The sequence below is a fragment of the Octopus bimaculoides genome, chromosome 3, assembly GCF_001194135.2.
Source record: "Octopus bimaculoides isolate UCB-OBI-ISO-001 chromosome 3, ASM119413v2, whole genome shotgun sequence".
Classification (NCBI taxonomy): Eukaryota; Metazoa; Mollusca; class Cephalopoda; order Octopoda; family Octopodidae; genus Octopus; species Octopus bimaculoides.
In genome coordinates, this window is record NC_068983.1 from 24168561 (window position 1) to 24183071 (window position 14511).

The window sequence follows — 14511 nt, forward strand, 5'->3', positions numbered from 1 at the left end:
TATATATATATATATATATATATATATATATATATATATATATATATATATATATATATCAATTCAAAGGGCACTTAAAGCATATATCAAGATGTGACAGAATAGAAATAACAGGATACCTAATAGCGAGCAAAAAAGATCAAGAAAGTAGTGAGACACAACATCAAAGAGGAAGGAATACTTAAAGATATAAAAGACCCAAAATGTAACTACATGTGGACTGCTAGTGATTTTTTCCCCTCCTTCCTCCTATTCTTTTGAACTTTCCTATGTCTTCTGTTTCTGGAGAAGAGCTTTGCGTGAAATGTAAAACAACCACTCTTTTTCTTTCCTTCTCTGAGCATTTTATTAATATTTCACATGTACCACGTCCTTGTGTTGTTGTTTTTTCTCTTGGTTTTTTCTCTCCATTTTTTAAATTAATTATATATATATATATATATATATATATATCCCTGCCATTAGGCTTTATTTCCACACATGCCAGCTTAATTTAATTCATCTTTAGTCGAAAGACACCTGCTGTTATGTCTTGTTATTATATTTATTTTATTTGTGTAACATTGTCCGTTTTTTTCCGTCCTTGTTTTTGTATATATTCGCTGCTTTCTTCCAAGGAATTTAATGCTCTTAGCTTAGTTTTTCCTTGGGGCTGGCCAAATTGGACCAATTTTGAGTACAATCAGCCGAAATTGCAAAGATAATCTGGTACTCGACTAAGGAAAGAAAACTTTGAATGACTCGTCCTTATTTTCATTGTATCGTCTATTTGGATGTTTTGTTGTCCCATTTTTGTATCACCTAACTATCTGATTGTTTTGAGTTCTTGTCTCATTTTGTATTTGATATATATATATATATATATATATATATATATATATATATACATTAATGTATATTTAGTGTGAATATGTGTCTATGTTTATACCAGTTAAGACAAAACAGGTATTGATATTAATGTTGTGTGTTCTTATGGCCTGTAACCTAGCAGTTTGATAAAATGGAATCGATAGAATAAGTACCAGAGTGAAATGAGTACTGAATTCAACATGGTTGACTAAAAATTCTTGAAGGTAAAAGCCCAACATGAACACAATCCAATGACAGAAACCAATAAAATAATAAAATCTATGAATTGGAGTTTATTTCGTTATAGCAAGCAATTAAATCTTTATCTATATTATACTCCTTTCATGTTGAAATTATTTTCGGAATTATATAGTTTTATGTTATTGACATTTATACACACTTACACACACACACACACACACACACACGAATGCACGCACATATGTGCACATTCACATGCACACAAACATATATGCAAATACAGACATACATACATACACATATGCACACATACACACACACACACATACATACACACACACACACAAACTCGTGCACCCGTGCACACATACACATGCACACAAACCTATATACAAGTACACACACACATATATGCACATATTTACACATATACACACATACACAGACACATGCCTACATACACACACATGCACACATACACACATATATATGCACATACATATAATTACATACACGCACACACATACAGATATACAAGTACACATGTATGCACATACACATACATATACATACATGTACACACATACATAGGCAGACATAGACACAGACATACACCCCCCTCTCTCTCTCACTTTCTCTTTGTCACTCTCACACACATTTTATTACTTATTAGACTGGGAAATATTCTCTCAATTTTTGCTGGTGTTTTATATCCTCTGTGATTCTGTAATTCTGTGATTCTATCATTGCCCACTTCACTATCTCAACTAAGCACATGATACAAGTGCTAAGTATTTTAGTAGTACTTTTTTTTTTTATTCCCTTCCCTCTCACATTCTTTGTCGCTTTGATTCTTTTGATGCTCTTCATTGTTTTTCCTAAGCCATTCTGGGTCTTTCATATCTTCTAGTATTCCATCCTCTCTGATGTTGAGTCCCACTACTTTTTTTGATCTTTTTTGCCTGTTATTAGGTATTCTGTTATTTCTATTCCGTCACATCTTGACATATGCTTTAAGTCCCCTTTGAATTGATTTTTATAATTCACTTTGGTGTGTATCATATTTAACCTTAATATTAATATTTCTTTACATGTTCTGACAATCTACTTCTCCAGGTATTCCTGCTGTCTGAACTTTACATTGCTCAGGAATCTCAATTTTGCATTCTGTATATTTTCTTCTTTTCTTTTTAGTTTTAATTCTTCAACTATTTTCTTTGATTCTTTTCTTTCACAGTGATTTCTTTAACATTCTTATTGTTTCTAACTCCATTTTTATTTTCCCTTTGTCTTCTCATTTTTCTCAACTCATTAATCCAATTGTCACCTTTTTCTTCTTTCATCTATCTGTTCAATTAGAATCATTCTTACAATCAGTTTTTCTTCTGAATTACTTGACTCATACATCCACATAATCTTTTCCATTTCATAAATTATTATATAGTACTAAGGCCATCCCACCTATGACTGCATAGCTGGAAGGGTTTACTATTATTATGGGTATGTGGGTAATTTGTAAATACCTCATCAAGTGACGACTGTGCCCTTCATAGTTACAAGTTACCCTTTGGTACGGTATAGCACCTGTTCAGCCACCTTTGCCTGGGATATGGCAAAATCATGGGACTACATCATGGTGGAATGTGAAGAGGCAGCAGAATAGCTCAACAGAGCCAACAGTGCTTCTTAGATTGATGCTGAGAAGAGGAATTATAGAAGATCAACTGTCAGGATCACCAAACTCCAGCAGGAGAGTAATTGCAACGCATCCATAGGGATGGCATTCATGGTTGTGTAATCAGTTAACGAAAGATTTACCATGAATCAAGCTCTTAATTCAAATTCATAATAATGGAGTTGGATGGGGACAGAGTCATGGGAATCCATGAAAGCAGTTAAGTCAAATAATAGTAAATATTACTGGCATAATTTTTTCTTCACAGTTGAATGCCCTATCTATTGCTCACCTCTTCACTGAAAAACAGATACAGACTGTACCATCTTTAGGCAGAGGTACACAAGGCAGTTGTCAAGAGGCCCCATGGATTTAGGAATCCAATACTAATCTATGCAAACTGTGATTTGCTATCAATAGACTAATACTATAGGCAGCACTGGATCAGAAGGCACATGGCTCAATGGTTAGGACATCAGGCTCACAATCATGAGGTAGTGAGTTTGATCCCCAGACACTTTACTTCACATTGCTCCAGTTTACTCAGCTGTGATATCACTGGTGCCAAATTGTATCAGCTTTTGCCTTTCCCTTGGATAACATCAGTGACATGGAGAAGGGAGCCTGGTATGCATGGGCAACTGCCAGTCTTCCATAAACAACTTTGTCTGGATTTGTGCCTTGGTGGTGGTGGAGTAAATTTCTAGGTGCAATCCCATGGTCATTCATGACCGAAAGGGTCTTTACCCTTTAACCTACACAGGGCTGGGTTAAGGCCCATTGGGGCCCTAAGCACTGACTATAGGCCCCAGAGCATAACTTTTTCTCAGAATTCTATAATGCTGTTAAGGTGGTGGCCCAAGATGTAGAACCTGCTTATTGTCAGTCAGAGAAACTAGAGCAAGCAGGAGATAGTGCCTATCTCAAGGACACCACACAATAGCTTGAAAAATTTGACTAAATGACCATATGGTTATTTTGTCAATATATCAAAATAAATACCAATGTAATAGGATTTCAATTACCAACAAGTATATATCTGTGTCATTAATCAATCAATATATTCTTCCAATCTTTGTTATACATATGATTAAATTACTTAATCTTCTCATACACGAAATCACATAAACTATGCAGACATACAATACTAAAATGTAGTCATTATAAATACCTAATATTAGTTTTGGTTGGTCTACAACAACCATTCCGTCCATTAACTATCTACTGTGGTTTCCCATAATGTATCCAAGACGATAACTATGAATGTTAGTGGATACTAAACAAGTTATAATGTTTGTGCGTGTGTGTGTGTGTGTGTGTGTGTGTGTGTGTGTGTGTACATGTTTTTGCCTGTACATATTTCTCTCTGTAAGCTATGTTGTTTTGGAACTGAATATCTTTGCATTTCTACATTCATATATATATATGTGTGTATATATAGATATATCGGCATACGTTTATGAATGTCTGAGTGTGTATGTATGTGTATATGTGTGTTTGTGTGTTTGTATGTGTTTATGTTCGTGTGTGTATGTTTGTGTGTATGTGTGGGATTTTGTATCTGTGTGTGTATATTTGTGTGTGTGTGTGTGTGTGTGTGTGTGTGTGTGTGTTTGTGTTTTCTCTATCCAGTATCTATTAAAAACATATTTGGCAAACATTGGCAGAAAATGTTTGAACAACTTTAGTCTAATGAAAATGGTGCCAGTCATACACAGTAGTTATACACAGACAGACACACGTGCACACATACATACATATACATACATACATACATACATACATACATACATACATACATACATACCTGCATACATACATACAGGCAGACAAACAAACAGACAGCATCTGCTAAACAATGGTCAAAATATATACCTCAAGCAAGTACATAAAAATGAAGCGAATCACATTCTGCTGGTTGGTAGAGAGTCCCTGAAGAAGATTTTATTTCCTGATCATTACTCAGAAGCACAAGGCTAGCACACCTCAGCAAATCTTTTGAAGAGAAACATTCTTCATACCTTGCAACACTGGCTGCAAACCTAGGTGTCACTTGTAATGTGGAGGAGAGAAAAATCAATAAATGCAGTAAAATTACCTTCTCTAGTCATACAGACTCATAAGTCTGGTTTCCTGGTTTCATGGCATATATATATTCCCTACCTGGATGGGGTCACCAGTCTGCCATAGGATTACTCATTTTTGTCAGCTGAGTGGACTGGAGCAACGTGAAATGAAGTGTTTTGCTCAAGAACATGACTCATTACCCAGTCCAGGAATTGAAACCACAATCTTATGATCATGAATCTAACACTTTAACCCCTAAGTCACATGCCTCCACCAATAAATACAGGGCTCTGACCAGCTGCTATTAGTTTGTGCCAGTTGCTATTGAGATGTCAGGTTTTCTTGGACCCCATATTATCAATTTCCTCTGCAAAATAGGAATAACAGCTTGTTGGAGAAATGAGCCCTACAAGGTGAAGTGGTTGTTGCACACCATTTGTTCTGGGGTATATGGCCCATCGCCCTTTTCAACCCCCATCTTCTGCTGCTCTACTCCTCTTTTTTCTTTCCTTTCTTATCTTTCTTTTTCTTTATTTCTTTGTATTTAAATGTTACAAATAAACATCATTAATAATTTATGTATAATGGGTACATTTCACATGAAACTTAACAGGATAATGGTCTTTCAAATTTTGGCACTAGGACAGCAATTTTTAGGTAAAGTGGAAGTCAATGACATCAACACCAGTATTCCACTTGTACTTATTTTATCGACCATAAATGCAAGAAAGGCAAAGCCAACCTCAGCAGCATTTGAACTCAGAACATAAAGATTTGGAAGAAATGCCACTAAGCCTTTTGTCTGGTGTTGTAATGATCTTGGAAGCTTGCAGTTGCAGATTACAATAAGTATGAAGTATAACTTCTCTTGAACTCACCACTATCTCATCATGTCATATCTTGAAGATTATGCAAGCCAAGTCTAGGAGATAGCTATGATATATTTGACAAGAAGCAAGTGAAACAGTGAAACCCTTAAACTTCCAAGATGCTACTATAAGTGTTGATTACGTCACTCATCTGTGAAGGACATGACACATCTAATCAATAGATACTCAAAAATGTTATTGAGTCACTATCTGCCATAGTGACATGATGTTGCTAAAACCATATCTAATGCCATCCACAGAGAAAAAAACACTACTCTGAGATAGATATAAGCAACACTTCTGTTATTGAATGTATACTTCCTTACATATCAAAACAAGGAATATTGGTGGAATAATCACATCAAAACTTCCACCAAGTGCAGACAAAGGAGACCTGATATAGTTATTTGCGAAAGAAAACAAAAAAGGGTATCATATATGGACAGAAAGGTTAGCAGCTCTGTAGATATGAACATCTCTGCAAAAAATAAGCCAAAAGGAAAATATTTATGGATAATTGCTTCAAAGTTGTAGCTCTTCTACTTTGATTATAAATTCATTTTCATATCAATAACTATTAATGCACATGGTTGTGTTAGTAAATGCTTAAGTGACAATTTAGAAAAGTTAGGATTTTCAAGCAAAAAAAAAGGGACTGACTAACACACATATGTTATTCTGTCATATTTGGTCCCTTGTTTGTTGACTTGTCATTTCCAAGTTGCTTCTTGCTGTTGGTTTCACCTGAGGGGAACAATATTATCGTTGAAGTCACAAAATTACATTTGGTCCTCTGGTTGATAGCTGATGAGGATTTGGTGACCTTCTGTTCTGTTTTCCACTTGTTTGTACATTTATTATATGTTTTTAACTTATTATTTAATGGAATGCTACATACTTTTAATTTGTTTACACTAAGTGTTTTTATATTGTCTATTTCATTCCTTTCTCTCCTTTTCACCCTTTCTTTCTCTTTCTCTTTCTCTCTCTCTCTTTCTTTCTCCCCTTCCATCTCTACATTTCTTCTGTGCTGCTATTTGTTTCTATCTTTTGCCTTCTATTTCTGCTCTCTGTGTCTCTCTCTACCTTCTACCCCTTTTCTCCCTCCTACTACTGACATGTAACCCAAGGTCACCATCATCGTTTAGTCTCTTTTCCTTTTCACATTGACCACCAAAGTGACTAGTTGTATTTTCTTGTCTCCCACTTTCAATACATTTCACTGTCCCTCTGCCGTCCTGTTTCTAATCCTTTAGGATATTCCTCCTGATGTTAACCATATTTTCATCACCTGTCTGGCCCTAAGGCAATATTCTGTATATTTATTTCAGTTTTTTCATATGTCTACATTTCATTTTGTTTGTTTTCATCTTTGTCCCTCGACTATCCATTAATGGTCTTGTCTTAAATTACATTTATTTCATGTTTGTATGTTCACTTTCTGTAACGCATGTTTGTTTCTTTTTTGTTTGTTTGTCCACTTTCTGTTATGTTTGTCCCCTTTCTTCATTGGTACACCATTTCCTGGTGGCCTCTTGCTGCTGGCACCACCAGAAGGGATCAATATTATTATTGACGGTGCGAATTGCATTTGAACCCCTGGTCGATAACTGATAAAGATTTGGTGACCTGCGTCTGTTTTCCATTTTTGCATTTATTATATGTTTTTAAACTTATATATATGCACACACACACACACACACACACACATATATATATATATATATATATATATATACACACACACATACATATATACATACATGCATGTATACAGATAGGTAGATAGATATGTCAATGTATGCACACATGCACACACACACACACAGACACACACACACACACACACACATGCACACACACGCACAGACTTTTTACTTGCAATTTTGAATTTTAAATTTTGAACTTTTATATCTAAATTTCTGTATATGAGAAAAGTTAATCTGATACACTAGACCTTTAAAAGGAAAAAGTTAAAATATGAATAATATAATCGCTTCTTGACTTAAAAAAAAATAATTACTTTGACTTTATTTTATAGGCACATGGAAAGACTGTGCTTTATTCAACTAAACCCTGGTCTATAGATGATGTGTAGACTACCAGACCTAATGTATTTAAGAGAATGAAAATCAGGAGCATAGCATATTTCATGAGATTCAAAGCATATCACAAGTTTTACTTGTGATGGCAGTGATCTTGTTAAAAACCAACAATCTGAAGAATAAATCTCTTTAAAAGAGTAATAAATTCTTTCACTAAGCCTTTTCATGGATTAATACATAACATTAAAGTTGATCATTTTGATAACCAATCCACCTGAGACTACCCCTAGTCCTATGATGCAAATGATCTGTTTTAAAATGATCTAATTAACACCTTCTGTCAACATTCCATCTTAATTTATGTTCTAGATGCCAGCTTAATAATGATAAAGTTATTTTTTAAATAAATTCTTCATTATTTTCTAAATTAATTGAAACAAAGGCAATGTATTTCAACAGAAATGTAGTAACGAAAGAGTTAAACAAATTTAAAACTTCACTGTGATTTTATAATGATCCCATATACGATGCAGGATTTCAACTATGCTCAGTACACTTAGTTTGCTTGTCTGTCTTAATGTTTTGTGATTTATAAGTTATATTGTTCTTGAGATAGCAATGTTCGTTTTGAAGATATTTCTCTACTTTCTATGTTTTAATAATCTCTACACTTCATAGCTTTTGGTATTAGATGATTTATGATTGAGATTTGATATTTGTATTTATAACAATAAGCAGGTGTAAATATAATGAACATATTTTACTTCTCTTTGGTCTCTGCATCATATCTATAAATTCCTATAAATTCCTAGGTATAATCACATCTATATAAATTCCCAGGCATAACCATTTCTATTAATTCCCAGGCATAATTTTAAGATTCTGGAAAGACGATTCGTCACATCCCTAGCAAACCATGTGTGGCACCTCAAAGATGAAGGGACCCCATACAATATTAAGTGGAGGATAATAGAGTGGCTGGGATCCTATATTAATGAGAGTGGGTGCTGTAAGTTTTGCATAGCTGAGTGAGTAAAGATCCTCAAAGAATCTCTGGAACTAAGATTATTGAATTCCTGGCAAGAAATTTACACCCCTTGCATCCATTTCAGATGCTACCTGCTGCAAGCATGGAATTCCCCATTCGTCAATTAGATCTGTAAAGGTACTTACGAGCTAAAAGCAACCTAAGGGCAAAGTTCTCCATTTCCCCTTTTTTGACCCAGATGGACTGGTCTAAGAGATTATCTGTCCTTTCCAACCTGGATTGTTTATTCTTTGTTTACTTGCTAACTAACTGACTGTAATGGATTTCTGCCTCTGGGGTTTGAAGAACTACACAACCTTCGGCTGTAGAGTCCGATGATTCGTTCATGGAGCTAAGCCCTTAATGGATTTGAAACCGTTGGTCACACTATGACCAAGCATATACTTAACTGCATATAAATACATTACTACTCTATGCTTTAGAGTGTGTTTCTTTTTCAGATATATGATACATTGACAATTTATATATATATGTATGCATGTATGTATGTATGAATGAATGTATATATTAATGTATAAATAAATATTTGCATAAACATTTACACACACACACACACACACATATATATATATTTACACACATATTTATACATATATATTTATATATAGACACTCACACACACTCTCTCTCACACACACACGCACGCACGCACACATACAGGTGAAAAGAAAGAACTACTTTTATGAGATCTAAAACAAATTACGATGTGTTTGATTTCATGGCTTGTGATTTTAATGGATATGTTTGACAGCATCAGCTTCTCTAGTTAACTCAGAAGATATGATCTGGTCCATGAAATGAGGAGAGATCAAGGCTCCTTAAGTTCTCTGATGCAAATGTACTAAGCTAACCAACTGAAGCCCCATCTTCAGGAAATCAACCAGCTACTTGATCACCTGTCTATCAGATGAACATAGAAACCAAAATGACTGTTTACTCACTAGGAAAACAGATAGATAAGTGATTGGGAATATTATTATTATTTTTTTTTTGCTCGGTGAAAAGTGTACCATTCAATATGGATTAGTGATTAGTAACTTCAGAAAAAAAGTTAGGTGGACCAAGAGACTAAAAAAAACACTGTAGAGAAGGAGAATATGGAAACTGAAAGGGCCATCAACCAGCAACAGGTTTAGAGGTGTATTAATTGGTACATAGTACGAGATGGGGAGGAAATAGGGGAAAGGGTTACTTCCAGTTGTCCCTGTGTTATAGATTTGTTTCCTCCTCCAGAGGCATCAATTAATTAGTTCTTGTGGAATACCAGAAAGAAAGACCAAAGACATGAGGTTTTCTAGATTTCAGAGCAGTGTGATTGAGAAAATCAAAATATCATTAGGCATGACATCTTGATTCAGCCTGGTAGCAGGGCATCGGCCTTTACTGATGTTGAAAAGAAAGAGGCATGGAAGAGTCATAATGAGAAGTTGTTGAATGAGGAAAATGCATAGAAAAATAAGGTCCTACCTCAAATAAAGCTCGTTGTGGGAACTATTATTCAAGTTGACGGCAATATGGTAGATGGAGTGATTAAGAATATTAAGGCAAGTAAAGCACCTTGTGTATAAGAAATTATTGCTGAGACACTTAAAATGTGTGGTGAAGTAGATCAGAGGCTAGCTATCCACATAGTCAACCAGGTAGTACAGGGAAGGAGAAGTGTGCCATACCCAGTGCCTGAGATAGTAATGACACTGACAACTACCACAAGGGCAAAGGAAATGCACTGGTAAAAGAAAAGTAGTGAAGCCCAAATTGTTGAACCAGGTTATTGAAAGTATTATAGTTCAATTGATTAGGAAGAAAATCAGTTTAGATGAGATAAGATTTGGTTTCATGCCAGATGGATATACTGCTGTTGTTATCTAAATAATGAAACAGCTGTAAGAAAAATACTTAACTATGGTTGATATCTATCAAACTTGAAAAGGCCTGGGACAAGATTTCAGGTTCTGTGATCTAGTGATTACAGAGGAAGCTTGGATACATAAATGGCTTGAGAGAACAGCCTTACAAGTGATGTACAGAGGCTCAGTAATGAGTTCAAAATACCCCCAAATAGAGCCCATGGTGGAAACTGTTATTCAAGTTGACAGCCGTATGGTAGATGGAGTGATTAAGAACAACAAGGCAAGGGAAGCACCTTGTATATAAGAAATTACTGCTAAGACACTTAAAGTGTGTGGTGAAGTAGATCGTAGGCTAGTTATTCATATTGTCAACCAGGATTTTAGGATTCAGGTAGGGCACCAGCAGTGCTCAATCCTCAGTCTCCATCTGTTCTTCATTGTCCTCCAAGCTATAGGTGAAAAGTTTAACACCAGTTGTCCATGTGAATTCCTGTGTGCTGACAACCTAGTTCTTTTAGCTGAATCAGTAGTGGCTTTAAAGAAGAAATTCAATATGTAGAAGCAAAATCTAGAATTGAGAGAGTCAGTGTAAACTTAGCAAAGACTAAAGTATTAATAAATAAGAGATACCATAGAATAATCGAATAATAGATTCTATCAAAAGCATGGAAGGATACCTAAAAGTAGTTGAAAGCTTTTGCTATCTAGCTTATTTAATTAGCAGCGAAGTGGATGTTCTAAAAGCACAGTAGCCAGAGTGAGAACAGAATAGAAAAGTTCAGAGAGCTTTTACCTCTGCTGGCAGCACAAAATTTCCTGCTCAGATTAAACGGCAGATTATATGACACTTGAGTATGAAGTGCAATGTTGAAAGTAGCAAGATGTGGGCCTTGAATAAAGAGGATTTGCAAAGATTAAAAAGAAATGAAGTGAATATTATACACCCTGCATGCTTTCTAGGATGTGTGATATCAGTGTATGTGATTGATACCTGAATGGGTTAGGAAAAAAATTAATTTCAAGTGAGAGTTGGTAAATGAGTTCAGTGACAATTTTAGTGTAAGAGTAAAGTCCTCTCTCTTAGATACAACATTAGATGTTGCATGTAAAGGAGGCGATTATGAGATGCATATGGAGGAGGGAAACTGTATGAAGAAATGCTACACTTAAAGTGAATGTAACCTATAGAAGAGAGAGACGAAGAAAGAATTGAGATGAGGTAGTGAAGACTAATCTCAAGATATTGCACCTTACGAAAGAGATGACAAAAGAACATAGAGACTGGTGTTACACAATGCTGAACAAGACTCAACTACCTGTGTTAGTATGGTAAGCTGAATGTAAAACTGGGGGTATTGGAGGCTGAGAGTTATAGCCAGGAGAAACGCCTCAATCTGAACTTGTTGTAGTAGTTCATATTCTAGGGTACATAGTGTTTCTCTACTCCATCTTCATTAAGCTTTTGTAGTATCAGACCAAAAACTCCTTCCTGTCATGCTTCCCTGATGAGCCAGCTTACAATGCCTCTGTGTTCAAGGGAACAAGGAACAGCATTTGGTGTAAATATAGTTCTGTAGAAACCTGGAGAGTGTTTTGGACACAAAACTGAAGAAAATCTTGCTCAACATTCTGAAGAAGAAGATGATACAAAATTTGTTGATTTTCTCAATACTTTTCTTTCTGGATATGTATACCCCTTCAGTGTGGTGGTGCGTGGCTTAGTGGTTAGTGTGTCAGCATCATGATCATCAGAAGCCTTCGAACGGGGTTTGTTTTCCACGATTTCTTCAAACAGCGAAGCTTCCTTTCCAAGGGTCTAGGTCGGCCGGGTCAAGAATCTGTTGATTCTTTTCCTTCGCTTTTGAATTGCACTATAATTCTATTAACAGTAGCAAGAGGAATTTGAAGATTTTCGGCAATTTTTTGCTGGCTAAGACCAGTCTCAGTTTGCCCAACAATACGACCTCTTTGAAAATCTGACAGTTCAGCTGAATGTTTTGTGCATGGCATGGTTGCTCTTTGTAAATGATTAATATAATGGCACCTGGAATGAAAAAGAATAATTACATTGTAAATTCTACACCACTGAAAACATACTAAGATGCTTAGATGAGAAATTTTGAAAATTAAAGGTGTCTATTTACTTCCTGCATGTCTGTGTATGTCTATTTGTTTATATCTATCTATCTATCTATATATATATGTATAAATACACACACACACACACACACACACACACACACACACACACACACACATATATACACATATATACATACATATATATATATATATGCATACATACACACATACATGTATATACATACACACACATATATATATGGTGGTTAGGCATTGGTGGGGTGTATAATGCAAATATGTAGGTATGTATGTAAGAATACAGATGTATATGCATATGTATTCAAATATGTGTGGTCTGTGTACAAGTGTGCACATGCTCAAAAACATGCCTTGCAATGGGGAGTGAGGTGTGACGTGGAGTAGGAGGTAAAAGAAAACAGATTATCATTGAAACGATATTTCCATTCAACCATTCAATTGTTGGTATTGAGCTGTTCACATCAGAATTCACGACTTTCTTTTCAGAATACAATAGAGGAATAAATTCTTTTGCAAAAGTGCTTATTACAAATTGTATGTATATAGCATTTCAAAAAATGAATTAATAAATAATAATAACAGTAATAATAATAATAATAATAATAATAATAATAATAATAATGGTGATGGTAATAATAATAAAAATAATAATTATAATAATAATAATAATAATAATGATGATGATGATGATGATGATGATGGATGATGATGATAATAATAATAATAATAAGGAAGAAAAAGAAGAAGTAAAAAATATACAACTTAGCTTAACAAAAGATCAGAAAGATAACCTATATGCAGATAATGTATGCAGATATAACCTCTGCTCTGACATTGTTTAGAGAATAAGTTCCATAAAGTTTTATATACTATTCGAATGGTTTTTGAAAACTTGATAAAGTAGTTTTAACCTTTCATATTGTCCATATTTTGGTGCCGAATATAAATGTTTCATTTATGTAATTTTTATATTCAATCATTCTTCACTCATTCATTCCTTTATTCGTCCTGGTATTGTTTTTACTAAAATAAATTTGTTGGATTGTGTTTTGTTTATTTTTTATCTATTTTTTCTGTTTATATATTTATTTATCTATTTATTGCCAAATTTGGATATGTATGAGGTTAACGGAAGTGAGAAGAAGAATATACAGAGTTGTTATCTTTGCCAAAAAAAAAAGAAAAGCAAAACCCAATTCTCATACTACTGACTATAACTGAATGCATGTGGCCTAGTGGTTAAGTTGTTGCACTCATGATTGTAAGATCATGGGTTCGATTCTCAGACCAGGTAGTGCATTGTGTTTTTGAATAAAAGATTTTGTTTCACTTTGTTCTGCAATCACTTTAACATCTGACACATGGCACACCATGCATCTGTACAGGCAATGTTGTGAACACTAAACTCTGCTTCCAAAGACCTGTTGGGGCAAATGAAATCGGAATTGAAATCGTAATTGAACCATACTCGATGACTGGCACCTGCACCAGTGGAGCACTAATAGCACTGTCCGAGTATGTTCATTGCCAGAGCAGCTGTCTGGCTTCCGTGCTAATGGCCCATAAATAGCACCATTTGAGAATAATTGTTACCAGAGTTACCTTCTAGCACTTGTGCTGGTAGCATGTTAGAAAATCATTTGAGCGAGGTCGTTGCCAGTGCCGCTGGACCAGCTCCTGTGAAGGTGGCACATAAAAAGCACCTTTTTGAGCGTGGCCGTTGCCAGTACCGTGTGACTGGCCCTCATGCCAGTGGCACGTAAAAGCACCCACTACACTCTCAGAG